Source organism: Hylobates moloch, unplaced genomic scaffold (assembly GCF_009828535.3).
Source record: "Hylobates moloch isolate HMO894 unplaced genomic scaffold, HMol_V3 SCAFFOLD_6, whole genome shotgun sequence".
Classification (NCBI taxonomy): domain Eukaryota; kingdom Metazoa; phylum Chordata; class Mammalia; order Primates; family Hylobatidae; genus Hylobates; species Hylobates moloch.
Window position 1 is genome coordinate 61104749 of NW_026652281.1, and position 13621 is coordinate 61118369.

The following is a 13621-nucleotide window of genomic DNA, read 5'->3' on the forward strand; positions in this document are numbered from 1 at the left end:
CAGGTTAGACATTGAAGAAGCAAAGATTAAAGATTTTGAAGACAAAATAATATAAATATTAAAAATGAAACAAAAATGACTGAAAAGAAAAATGAACAGAAGCTCAGTGAACTATGGGAGAGCAGTCACATGCACGCACCTGCACACATGCGCGCGTGCGCGCGCGCGCACACACACACACACACACACACTTGAAGTCCCAGAAAAAGAGGGGAAAAGAAAATATGTAAACACACACACACACACACACACACACACACACACGCACACACACTTGAAGTCCCAGAAAAAGAGGGGAAAAGAAAATACGTAAACACATAGTGGACAAAAAATAACCAAAAATGGTGAAAACTAAATGCCCACAGATGTAAGAAGCGCAAAGAAACTCAAGCAGGATAAATTCAAAGATGCTTACACCAAAACACATTATAAATTGTCCAAAACTAGTAATAAAGAGAAAATATTAAAGACCAGAAGAAAACATAAAAACACATTTATTCACAGAGGAATGAAGAAAAGAATGACTGTGTGATTCTTGCTAGAAACTGATCAAGACAAGTTACACAGAAATGATATATAAGTTTGAAGGGTGGGTAAGCAGGATATAGAACTCTATATCCAGTAAAAAGATTTTTCGGAGGGAGTTGCCAAGATGGCCAAATAGGAACAGCTAGGGTCTGCAGCTCCCAGCATGATCGATGCAGAAGATGGGTGATTTCTGCATTTCCAACTGAGGTACCTGGTTCATCTCATTGGCACTGGTTGGACAGTGGGTGCAGCCCACGGAGGGTGAGCTGAAGCAGGGCGGGGTGTTGCCTCACCCAGGAAGTGCAAGGGGTCAGGGGATTTCTCTTTTCCAGCCAAGGGAAGCCGTGACAGACTACCTGGAAAAACAGGACACTCTCCACCCAAATACTACACTTTTCCCAAAGCATTAGAAACTGGCAGACAAAGTGATTCTCTCCTGTGCCTGGCTCAGCAGTTCCCATGCCCATGAAGCCTTGCTCATTGCTACTGCAACAGTCTGAGATCGATTTGTGAGGTGGCAGCCTGGCTGGGGGAGGGGCGTCCACCATTGCTGAGGCTCAAGTAGGTAAACAAAGTGGCTGGGAAGCTCAAACTGGGCAGAGCCCACTGCAGCTCAGTGAGATCTACTGCTTCTAGACTCCACCTCTGTTTGCAGGGCACAGCTGAACAAAAGGCAGCAGACAACTATGCAGACTTAAACATCCCTGACTGACAGCTCTGAAGAGAGCAGTGGTTCTCCCAGCACAGCGTTTGAGCTCTCATAATGGACAGACTGTCCCCTCAAGTGGGTCCCTGACCCCCATGTAGCCTAAATGGGAGACATCTCCCAGTAGGGGCCAACAGACACCTCATATAGGTGGCTGCCCCTCTTGGATGAAGCTTCCAGAAGAAGGATCAGGCAGCAGTATTTGCTGTTCTGTAGCCTCCGCTGGTGATACCCAGACAAACAGGGTCTGGAGTGCAATTCCAGTAAACTCCAACAGACCTGCAGCTGAGGGACCTGACTGTCGGAAGAAAAACTAACAAACAGAAAAGAATAGCATCAACATCAACAAAAAGTTCATCTATACCAAAACCCCATCTGTAGGTCACCAACATCAAAGACCAAAGGTAGATAAAACGACAAAGATGGGGAGAAATCAGAGCAGAAAAGCTGAAAATTCTAAATATCAGAGTGTGTCTTCTCCTCCAGTGGATCACAGCTCCTTGCCAGCAACAGAACAAAGCTGGATGGAGAATGACTTTGACGAGTTCACAGAAGTAGGCTTCAGAAGGTGTGTAATAACAAACTTCTCTGAGCTAAAGGAGGATGGTCGAACCCACCACAAAGAAGCTAAAAACCTTGAAAAAAGATTAGACAAATGGCTAACTAGAATAAACAGTGTAGAGAAGTCCTTAAATGACCTGATGGAGCTGAAAACCACGGCATGAGAACTTCGTGATACATGCACAAGATTCAATAGCTGATTTGTTCAAGTGGAAGAAAGGGTATCAGTGATTGAAGATACAATTAATGAAATAAAGCAAGAAGACAAAGTTAGAGAAAAAAGAGTAAAAAGAAATGAACAAAGCCTCCAAGAAATATGGGGCTGCCTGAAAAGACCAAATCTATCTTTGATTGGTGTACCTGAAAGTGACGGGGAGAATGGAACCAAGTTGGAAAACACTCTTCAGAATACTATGCAGGAGAACTTCCCAGTCTAGCAAGGCAGGCCAACATTCAAATTCAGGAAATACAGAGAACACCACAAAGATATTCCTCGAGAAGAGCAACTCCAAGACACATAATTGTCAAATTCACCAAAGTTGAAATGAAGGAAAAAGTGTTAAGGGCAGCCAGAGAGAAAGGTCGAGTTATCCCCAAAGGGAAGCCCATCAGGCTAACAGCAGATCTCTTGGCAGAAACCCTACAAGCCAGAAGAGAGTGGGGGCCAATATTCAACATTCTTAAAGAAAAGAGTTTTCACCCAGAATTTCATATCCAGCCAAACTAAGCTTCATAAGTGAGGGAGAAATAAAATCCTTTACAGACAAGCAAATTCTGAGAGATTTTGTCAACACCAGTCCTGACTTATAAGAGCTCCTGAAGGGAGCACTAAACATGGAAAGGAACAACTGGTACCAGCCACTGCAAAAACATGCCAAATTGTAAAGACCATCGACGCTATAAAGAAACTGCGTCAATTAATGGACAAAATAACCCGTGAAAATCATAATGACAGGATCAAATTAACACATAACAATATTAATCTTAAATGTAAATGGGCTAAGTGACCCAATTAAAAGACAGACTGGCAAATTGGATGAAGAGTCAAGACCCATCAGTGTACTGTATTCAGGAGACCCATCTCACGTGCAAAGATGCACATAGGCTAAAAAAAGGGGATGGAGGAAGATCTACCAAGCAAATGGAAAGCAAAAAAAAAAAAAAAAAAAAGCAGGGGTTGCAATCCTAGTTTCTGATAAAACAGACTTTAAATCAACAAAGATCAAAAGAGACAAAGAAAGCCATTACATAATGGTAAAGGGATCAATTCAACAAGAAGAACTAACTATCCTAAATATATATGCACCCAGATACATAAAGGAAGTCCTTAGAGACCTACAAAAAGACTTAGACTCCCACACAATAATAATGGGAGATTTTAACACCCCACTGTCAATATTAGACAGATCAATGAGACCGAAGTTTAACAAGGATATCCAGGACCTGAACTCAGCTCTGCAACAAGCAGATATAACAGACATCTACAGAACTCTCCACCCCAAATCAACAGAATATACATTCTTCTCAGCACCACATCACACTTATTCTAAAATTGACCACATGATTGAAAGTAAAGCACTCCTCAGCAAATGTGAATGAACGAAAATCATAACGGTCTCTCAGACCACAGTGCAATCAAATCAGAACTCAGGATTAAGAAACTCACTCAAAACCGCACAACTACATAGAAACTGAACAACTTGCTCCTGGATGATTACTGGGTAAATAACGAAATGAAGGCAGAAATAAAGATGTTTTTTGAAACCAATGAGAACAAAGACACAACATACCAGAATCTCTGGGTAACATTTAAAGTAGTGTATAGAGAGAAATTTACATCACTAAATCCCACAAAAGAAAGCAGGAAAGATCTAAAATCTACATGCTAACATCACAATTAAAAGAACTAGAGAAGCAAGAGCAAACACATTCGAAAGCTAGCAGAAGGCAAGAAAGAACTAAGATCCGCGCAGAACAGAAAGAGATAGAGACACAAAAAAAACCTTCAAAAAAATCAATGAATCCAGAAGCTGGTTTTTTGAAAAGATCAACAAAAATAATAGACTGCTAGCAAGACTAACAAAGAAGAAAAGAGAGAAGAATCAAATAGACGCAATAAAAAACGATAAGATAAAGGAGATATCACTACCGATCCTGCAGAAATACAAACTACCATCAGAGAATATTATAAACATTTCTACACAAATAAACTAGAAAATCTAGAAGAAATGGATAAATTCCTGCACACAGCCACTTTTCCAAGACTAAGCCAGGAAGAAGTTGAATCTCTGAATAGACCAATAACAGGCTCTGAAATTGAGGCAATAATTAACAGCCTACCAACCAAAAAAGTGCAGGACCAGATGGATTCACAGTATGATTCTACCAGAGGTACAAAGAAGAGCTGGTACTATTCCTTCTGAAACTATTCCAATCAATAGAAAAAGAGAGAATCCTCCCTAACTCATTTTATGAGGCCAACATCATCCTGATACCAAAGCCTGGCAGAAACACAACAAAAAAAAGAGAATTTTCGACCAATATCCCTGATGAACATCAATGCAAAAATCCTCCATAAAATACTGGCAAATCAAATGCAGCAGCACATCAAAAAGTTTATCCACCACGATCAAGTGGGCTTCATCCCTGGGATGGAAGGCTGGTTCAACGTATGCAAATCAATAAATGTAATCACATAAACAGAACCAACAACAAAAACACATGATTATCTCAATAGATGCAGAAAAGGCCTTCAACAAAATTCAACAGCCCTTTATGCTAAAAAACCTCAATAAACTAGGTGTTGATGGAACGTATCTCAAAATAGTAGAGTTATTTATGACAAACCCACAGCCAATATCATACTGAATGGGCAAAAACTGGAAGCATTCCCTTTGAAAACTGGCACAAGACAAGGATGCCCTCTCTCACCACTCCTATTCAACATAGTGTTGGAAGTTCTGGCCAGGGCAATCAGGCAAGAGAAAGAAATAAAGAGTATTCAGTTAGGAAATGAGGAAGTCAAACTGTCTGCTTGCAGATGACATGATTGTATATTTAGAAAACCCCATCATCTCAGCCCAAAATCTCCTTAAGCTGATTAGCAACTTCAGCAAAAGTCTCAGGATACAAAATCAATGTGCAAAAATCACAAGCATTCTTATATACCAAGAATAGACAAACAGAGAGCCAAATTATGAGTGAACTCCCATTCACAATTGCTTCAAAGTGAATACAATACCTAGGAATACAACTTACAAGGGATGTGAAGGACCTCTTCCAGGAGAACTACAAACCACTGCTCAATGAAATAAAAGAGGACATAAACAAATAGAAGAATATTCCATGCTCATGGATAGGAAGAATCAATATCGTGAAAATGGACATACTGCCCAAAGTAATTTATAGATTCAATGCTATCCCCATCAAGCTACCAATGACTTTCTTCACAGAATTGGAAAAAACTAGTTCAAAGTTCATATGGAACCAAAAATGAGCCCTCATTGCCATGTCAATCCTAAGCAAAAAGAACAAAGCTGGAGGCATCACGCTACCTGACTTCAAACTATACTACAAGGCTACAGTAACCAAAACAGCACGGTACTGGTACCAAAACAGATATATAGATGAATGGAACAGAACAGAGGCCTTAGAAAGAATGCCACACATCTACAACCATCTGATCTTTGACAAATCTGACAAAAACAAGAAATAGGGAAAATATTCTCTATTTAATAAATGGTGCTGGGAAAACTGGCTAGCCACATGTAGAAAGCTGAAATTGGATCTCTTCCTTACACGTTATACAAAAATTAATTCAAGATGGATTAAAGACTTAAATGTTAGACCTGAAACCATAAAAACCCTAGAAGAAAACCTTGGCAATACCATTCAGGACATAGGCATGGTCAAGGACTTCATGACTAAAACACCAGAAGCAATGGAAACAAAAGCCAAAATAGACAAATGGGATCTAATTAAACTAAAGATCTTCTGCATGGCAAAAGAAACTATCATCAGAGTGAACATGCGACGTACAGAATGGGAGAAAATTTTTGCAATCTACCCATCTGACAAAGGGCTAATATCCAGAATCTACAAAAAACTGAAACAAATTTGCAAGAAAAAAACAAACAACTTCATCAAAAAGTGGGCAAAGGACAGGAACAGATACTTCTCAAAAGAAGACATCTATGCAGCCATCAGGCACATGAAAAAATGCTCATCATCACTGGTCATCAAAGAAATGCAAATCAAACACACAATGAGATATCATCTCATGCCAGTTAGAATGGCAATCATTAAAAAGTCAGGAAACAACAGATGCTGGAGAGGATGTGGAGAAATAGGAACACTTTTACACTGTTGATGGGAGTGTAAATTAGTTCAACCATTGAGGAAGACAGTGTGGCAATTCCTCAAGGATCTAGAACTAGAATTACCATTTGACACAGCAATCTCATTACTGGGTACATACCCAAAGAATTATAAAACATGTTACTATAAAGACACATGCACATGTATGTTTATTGCAGTACTATTCACAATAGCAAAGATTTGGAATCAACCCAAATGTCCATTAATGATAGACTGGATTAAGAAAAATTGGCACATATACACCATGGAATAGTACACAGCCATAAAAAAGGATGAGTTCATGTCCTTTGCAGGGACATGGATGAAGCTGGAAACCATCATTCTCAGCAAACTATCACAAGGACAGTAAATCAAACACTGCATGTTCTCACTCATAGGTGGAAACTGAACACTGAGATCGCTTGGACACAGGGCAGGGGACATCACACACCAGGGTCTGTCGGGGGGCTAGGAGAGGGATAGTACTGAGAGAAATGCATAATGTAAATGATGAGTTGATGGGTGCAGCAAACCAACATGGTATGTGTATACCTATGTTTCAAATCTGCATGTTGGGCACATGTACCCTAGAACTTAAAGTATAATAAAAAAAGATTTTTCATAAAGGAAGGTGAAATAAATAAATTTTAGACAAAAATAAATATTGGAAAATTCATTGCCAGAAGAACTTCATTATAGGATATGTTCTAGTAAGTTCTTCAGTCAGAAAGAGATGGATATGATACGGAATCTTGGATCTACACAAAACTCAAGAGTACTCGGAATGGAAAACATGTCTAAAGTAGGTCTGAAACATAATAGCGAAATGTTGTGTAGGTTTTGTAACATTTCCAGAAGTAAAATGGACATAGAACTAAAAAGCAAAATGACAATAGCACAAAGTGCAGAAGGGAGAAATGAAAATAAATTGTAAGTTTCTTATATGGGAAGCAGTATATTATTTGAAGATACACTGTAATTAATTAAAGATGGATATTGATAACAGAAAACACTAAGAAATCATAGAGGTAGACATAATAATAAGCTAACTGTAAAAATAAAATGGAGTAATAATAAAGTACTCAATCCCCTCCAAAAAGGAAAAAAGGAATAAGAAAAAATGAGACAAATGAAAAAAGAAAAGGAAGATGGTAGATTTAAACTATATTGAGAATTGCATTAAATATAAATGCCTAAATACTTCATGAGACAAAGAATATCTCACAAGGGGAAATAGAAAAAGTTTGGGAAATGAAAATGACATTTCAGAATATAAAAATTAATGGAGCATTTCTAAAATGTTAATTTGAGGAAAATGCATGGATTTAAATGATTGTATTAATAAAAAGAAATGTCAAAAAATGACTGATTTAAATTTGTATTAAGAAATCACAAAAAGGAGAGGGATATCAGACAAGGTGACAGATAGGAGACAGGGCTAATGTGCCGCTCCCACTTGGACAGACAGAACAGCATATGGAGAATTACACTATGATTTTTTGCTCCAAGAACCATTGCAGGAATGTACCAGGAAAACCAAAATAATTCACAGTTTCTTTGAAAGAAGTGGCACAACAGTGCCAATTCTGCAAAACAGGTAAAATACTGAGTTCCCAAAGTGTGAAGTGGGGAAACCTGCCTCCAAACACACAGCTCCCCTTGGGAATCTGAACATTCAGATCACAGGAGAAGGATTTAACCTTACCTAGAGCTGAAACAGATTTAGGACGTTGTGTGAAATATAAAAGTAGAAATAGTAATGGGAGGTGCCTGACAGGCACTCCCAGTCTCCAGCTTGAGCCCAGGGAAGCCACCCCTGACTATACTTAACAGAGGCTCTCAAGGAAGGCAGCCAGTAGAATTGGGGATGGGACACAGGGCAAAGGAAGCTTCCAAGTGAAATTGGTAGTGTTTTCAACTGGGCACAATTTTCTTGAGTGGAGTTGAGGAGATGAGCGGGAGCTGCTGCAGATACAGGTGCAGGAGTGCAGAAGCTGCCACTGATGGATCAGGCAGACAGGGAGGGGTAAAGCATGAAAGCCGTGCTTGCTTTCTCAGTAGGGAAGCTCAGGGCCTGGGGCAAAGTCTGAGCAGGACACTGCAGGAGCAAGACTGGCCCACCAACTGTGTGGGAGCTGTATGAGGCCTCTTGCTACTGGCTATCCCCCACTTCCCTGGCAAACTATATGATACAGCACAGGTGGCCAAGATCCCTTCTGGAACATCATCTCGTTGGCCTGAAAACTACCTTTCATCCCGCACAGTGGCCATGACAAGCCCTACCCAAGGAGAGTCTGAGCCCAGACTTGCCTAACCCTGTCTCTACCTGATAGTATTTCTCTACCTGTGTTGGTAGCCAAACACAAAAGACAGAAACTCTTGGGAGTTTTATGACCGCATCCATCACCTGAGAAACCAACATACCTCCCCTGGACAACTTAGGGCAAGCTTAGATCCCCCTACTACTACTGCAGCTGGTGCTGTCTTGAAAGCACCACCTCCTGGCTGGAGGCCAGCCAACTCAAGCCATTATAGCAACTCATGACAGAGTAACCTTGATCCTAGGAAGGAGAACACAACACCTAATTCCACTGCCTGCAACATACTAGCTAACCAGAGGTCTTGAGTGTGTCTATGTGAAAACTTCACTGTTAATATAACCAGCATTTAAGAAAGCCAGCATACTAAATCTATCTATAATCAAGGACTCTCACAGTTGACTTCATTTCCATGCCACCTCTACCAGAGCAGGAGCTGGTATCCATGGCTGGGAGACATGAAGATGGATCATATCATAGGACTGTTTGCAGACATTCCCCAGCAACAGGCTGGAGCCTATTGGCCCCTCTGGGTGGCTAGACCCAGAAGGGTGATAACAATCTCTGCAGTCCAGCTCTCAGGATGCCCCATCACTAGAGGAAGGGGGAGAACACCACATCAAAGGATCACCCCATGGGACAAGATAATCGGAACATCAGGCATTGAGTTTCAGACCTCTCCACAGAAATAGTGTATCCAATTGAGAAGGAAACAGAAAAGTAATTCTGTTAATATGAAAAAACAGGGTTCTATTAGTATAACACCCCCCAAAAGATTACACTAGGTCCCCAGCAATGGATGTGAACCAAGAAGAAATCTCAGACTTGCCAGATAAAGAATTCAGAAAGTTGATTATCAAGCTACTCAAGGAAATACTAGAGAAAGGTGAAATCAACTTAAGGAAATTTTTAAAAAATACATATTATAGGAGAAAAATTCTCCAGAGAAATAGATATCATAAAGAAAAAACAATCACACCTTCTGGACACTAAAGATAAACTTAGAGAAATGCAAAACACACTGAAAAGTTTTAACAGTAGAATACAACAAGTAGAAGAAAGAACATCAGAGCTTGAAGAAAAGGCTTTCGAATTAACCCAATCTGGCAAAGACAAAGATAAAAGAATTTTTAAAAAAATGAACGATGCCTCCAAGAAATTTGAGATTATGTTAAACATCCAAACCTGAGAATAATTCATGTTCCTGAGGAGAAAGAGAAATTTAAAAGTTTGGAAAACTTATTTGAGGGAATAATTGAGGAAAACTTCCCTGGCATTGCTAGAGATCTACACATCCAAATAAAAGAAGCTCAAAAAACACCCATGAAATTCATCACAAAAAGATAATTACCTAGGCACATAGTCATCAGGTTATCTAAAGTCTAGATGAACAAAATAATCTTAAGAGCTGTAAGACAAAAGCATCTGATAACCTCTAAAAGAAAAACCTATCAGATTAACACCAGATTTCTCAGCAGATACCTTATAAGCCAGAAGGAATTGGGGTCCCATCTTTACTCTCCTGAAACAAAACCATTACCAGCCAAGAACTTTGTATTTGGCAAAACTAAGCTTCATAAATGAAGGAGAGATAAAGTCTTTTTCAAACAAACAAATGCTGAGAGAATTTGCCAGTACTTGATAGTGCTGGCTTGCCAGCACTACAAGAAATGTTAAAAGGAGTTCTAAATCTCACTCTGTCGCCCAGGCTGGAGTGCAGTGGCACGATCTCAGCTCACTGCAACCTCCGCCTCCTGGGTTCAAGTGATTCTCCTGCCTCAGCCTCCTGAGTAGCTGGAATTACAGGTGCATGCCACCATGCCCAGCTAGTTTTTGTATTTTTAGTAGAGACAGGATTTCACCATGTTTGTCAGGCTGGTCTTGAACTCCTGACCTCAAGTGATCCACCCGCCTTGGCCTCCCAAAGTGCTTGGAGTACAGATGCGAGCAACCGTACCTGGCCGAGTTCTAAATCTTGAAACAAACCCTGGAAATATACCAAAATGAACCTCCTTAAAGGATAAAGATCACAGGGCCTATAAAACAATAACACAATGAAAAAAATAACAGAAGGTATTAAGGCAACAGCTTTCGTATTGAATAGAACAATATCTCACATCTCGATACTAATGTTGAATGTAAATGGCCCAATGCTTCACTTAAAAGATACAGAATGGATCAATATCAACCAACCAAGTATCTGCTGTCTTCAAGAGACTCACCTAAAACATAAGCACTCACATAAACTTAAGGTATAGGAGTAGAAAAAGATATTCCATGCAAATGGAAACCAGAAGCAAGCAAGAATAGCTATTCTTCTATTCTTATATCAAACAAAACAGATTTAAAAACAACAGTAAAAATAATTAAAAAAAAAGACAAAGAGGGACATTATATAATAATAAAAGGATTAGTCCAACAGAAAAATATCACAATCCTAAATGTATATGCACCTAACACTGGCACTCCCAAATTTATAAAACAATTACTACTAGACCTAAGAAATGAGATAGATGACAACACAGTAATAGTGAGGGACTTCAGTACTCTACTGACAGCACTAGACAGGTGATCAAGACAGAAAGTCAGCAAAGAAACAATGGACTTTAACTATGCCCTACAACATATGGACTTAACAGATATTTACAGAACATTCTATCCAACAACTGCAGAATATACATTCTTTTCTTCAGCACATGGAACATTCTCCAAGATAGACCATATGATAGGTCACAAAACAAGTCTCAATAAATTTAAGAAAATCAAAATTATATCAAATATCCTCTCAGACCATAGTGGAAAAAACCTGGAAATTAACTCCAAAAGGAACCCTTAAAACTATACGAATACATGGAAATTAAATAATTTGCTCTTGAATGATCTTTGGGTCAACAATGAAATCAAGGTGGAAATTAAAAAATTCTTTGAGTTGAACAAATAGTGATACAATGTATCAAAACCTCTGGGATACAGCAAAAGCTGTGCTAAGAGGAAAGTTTATAGCATTAAATGCCCACATCATGGAGTCTGGAACAGTGCAAACAGACAATCTCAACCTCAAGCTCACACCTCAAGGAACTAAAGAAACAAGAACAAACCAAACCCAAACCCAGCAGAATAGAAGAAATAACAAAGACCAGAGCAGAACTAAATGAAATGGAAACAAATACAAATACAAAAGACAAATGAAACAAAAAGCTGTTTCTTTGGAAAGATAAGTAAAATTGATACACCGATAGTGAGATTAACCAAGAAAAGAAGAGAGAAGATCCAAGAAAACTCAATTAGAAATGAAAAAGGAGATATTACAACTGATACCACAGAAATACAAAAGACTATTCAAGGTTGCTATAAATACTTTTACACACAGAAACTAGAGAATCTAGAGGAGACGGAGAAATTTCTGGAAATATACAACCCTCCTAGATTAAATCAGGAAGAAATAGAAGCTCTGAACAGACCAGTAACAAGTAGCATGACTGAAACAATAATTTAAAAATTGCCAACAAAAAATGTCCAGGACCAGATGGATTCATGGCTGACTTCTATCCAACCTTACTGAAACTACTCCAAAAGATAGAGAACAAGGCAATCCTCCCTAAATAATTCTATGTCATGTTAATACCAAAACCAGGAAAGGACAAAACAAAAAAGAAAACTACAGACCAATACTGTGATGAATATAGATCCAAAAGTCCTCAAGAAAATACTAGCCAACTTAACTCAACAGCATATTAAAAAGATAATATACCATGATCAAGAGGGTTCTATACTAGGGATCAGGGAAGGTTTAACAATAAATGTGATACATCACATAAACAGAATTAAAAACGAAAATCATATGATCATCTCAATAGATGCACAAAAAGCATTTGAGAAAATCTAGCACCCTTTATGATTGAAACCCTCAGCAAAATTGGCATAGAAGGGACATATCTCAAGATCATAAAAGCCATCTATGAAAAACCCATAGCCAATATTATATGGAATGGGGAAATGTTGAAAGCATTTGCCCTGAGAACTGGGACAAGACAAGGATACCCACTTTTACCACTTGTATTCAACACAGTACCGGAAGTCCTAGACAGAGCATCAGACAAGAAGAAATAAAGTTCCTCCAAATCAGTAAAGAGGAAGTCAAGCTGTTGCTTTTTATTGATGATATGATTGCATACCTAGAAATCTCTACTCAGTGAAAAAGCTCCCACATCTGATAAATGAATTCAGCAAAGTATCAGGATACAAAATCAAAGTAAAAAAATCAGTAGCATGGCTATGAACCAACAACAACCAAGCTGAGAAAAAAATCCAGAACTCAACCCCCTTTTACAACAGCTGCAAAACAAACAAGCAAACAAAAACAACTTAGAAGAAGCCAACTGTGAAGGGGAGGGGCCGATACGGCCAAGTAGAAACAGCTCCTGTCTGCAGCTCTCAAGGAAAGGAACGTAAACAGCCAGTGAATTCTGCATTTCTGAGATACCGAGATTCTCTCATTGGGACTGACTAGGTGGTTGGTGCAACCCACAGAGTGTAAGGAAAAGCAGGGTAGGGTGATGGTTTACTCAGGAGCTTCACGGGGCAAAGGAACCTCCCTTCCACAGTGAGGAACTGTGCCACCCACCTGGAGAACTATGATTTTCCCACAGAGTTTTTCAATCCATGGATCAGGAGATTCCCTCATGTTCCTACACTACCAGGGCCCTGGGCCCCAAGCACAAAGCTGTGCAGATCCATGGCAGCTGCTAGGGTAGGCAGCCACTTGGGGCAGGCATTGAGCTGCAGTTTTTGCATACTTTGGCAGCTCCTGGAACTCTAGTGAGGCAGGAGATCCATCCACTCCTGTGGAAAGGGGGCTGAAGCCAGGGAGCCAAGCAGACTCATTTAGTGGGTCCCTCTCCCACAGAACTCTGCAAGCTAAGACCCACTGGCTTGGAATCTCCACTGGCCAGCACAGCAGCCTGGAGTCGGCCTAAGATGACAGAGTTCCCGAGGGGAGGGGTGACTGCCATTACCATGGATCTAGTCAGTGCCTTTCCCCTGCCAGTGCTAGGGAGACAGTGAGGTTTGGACTGGGCAGAATTTCCCACAGCACAGTGCAGTGGCTATGGCAAATCATGGCCAGACTGCTTTTTATTACTATTATTATTAT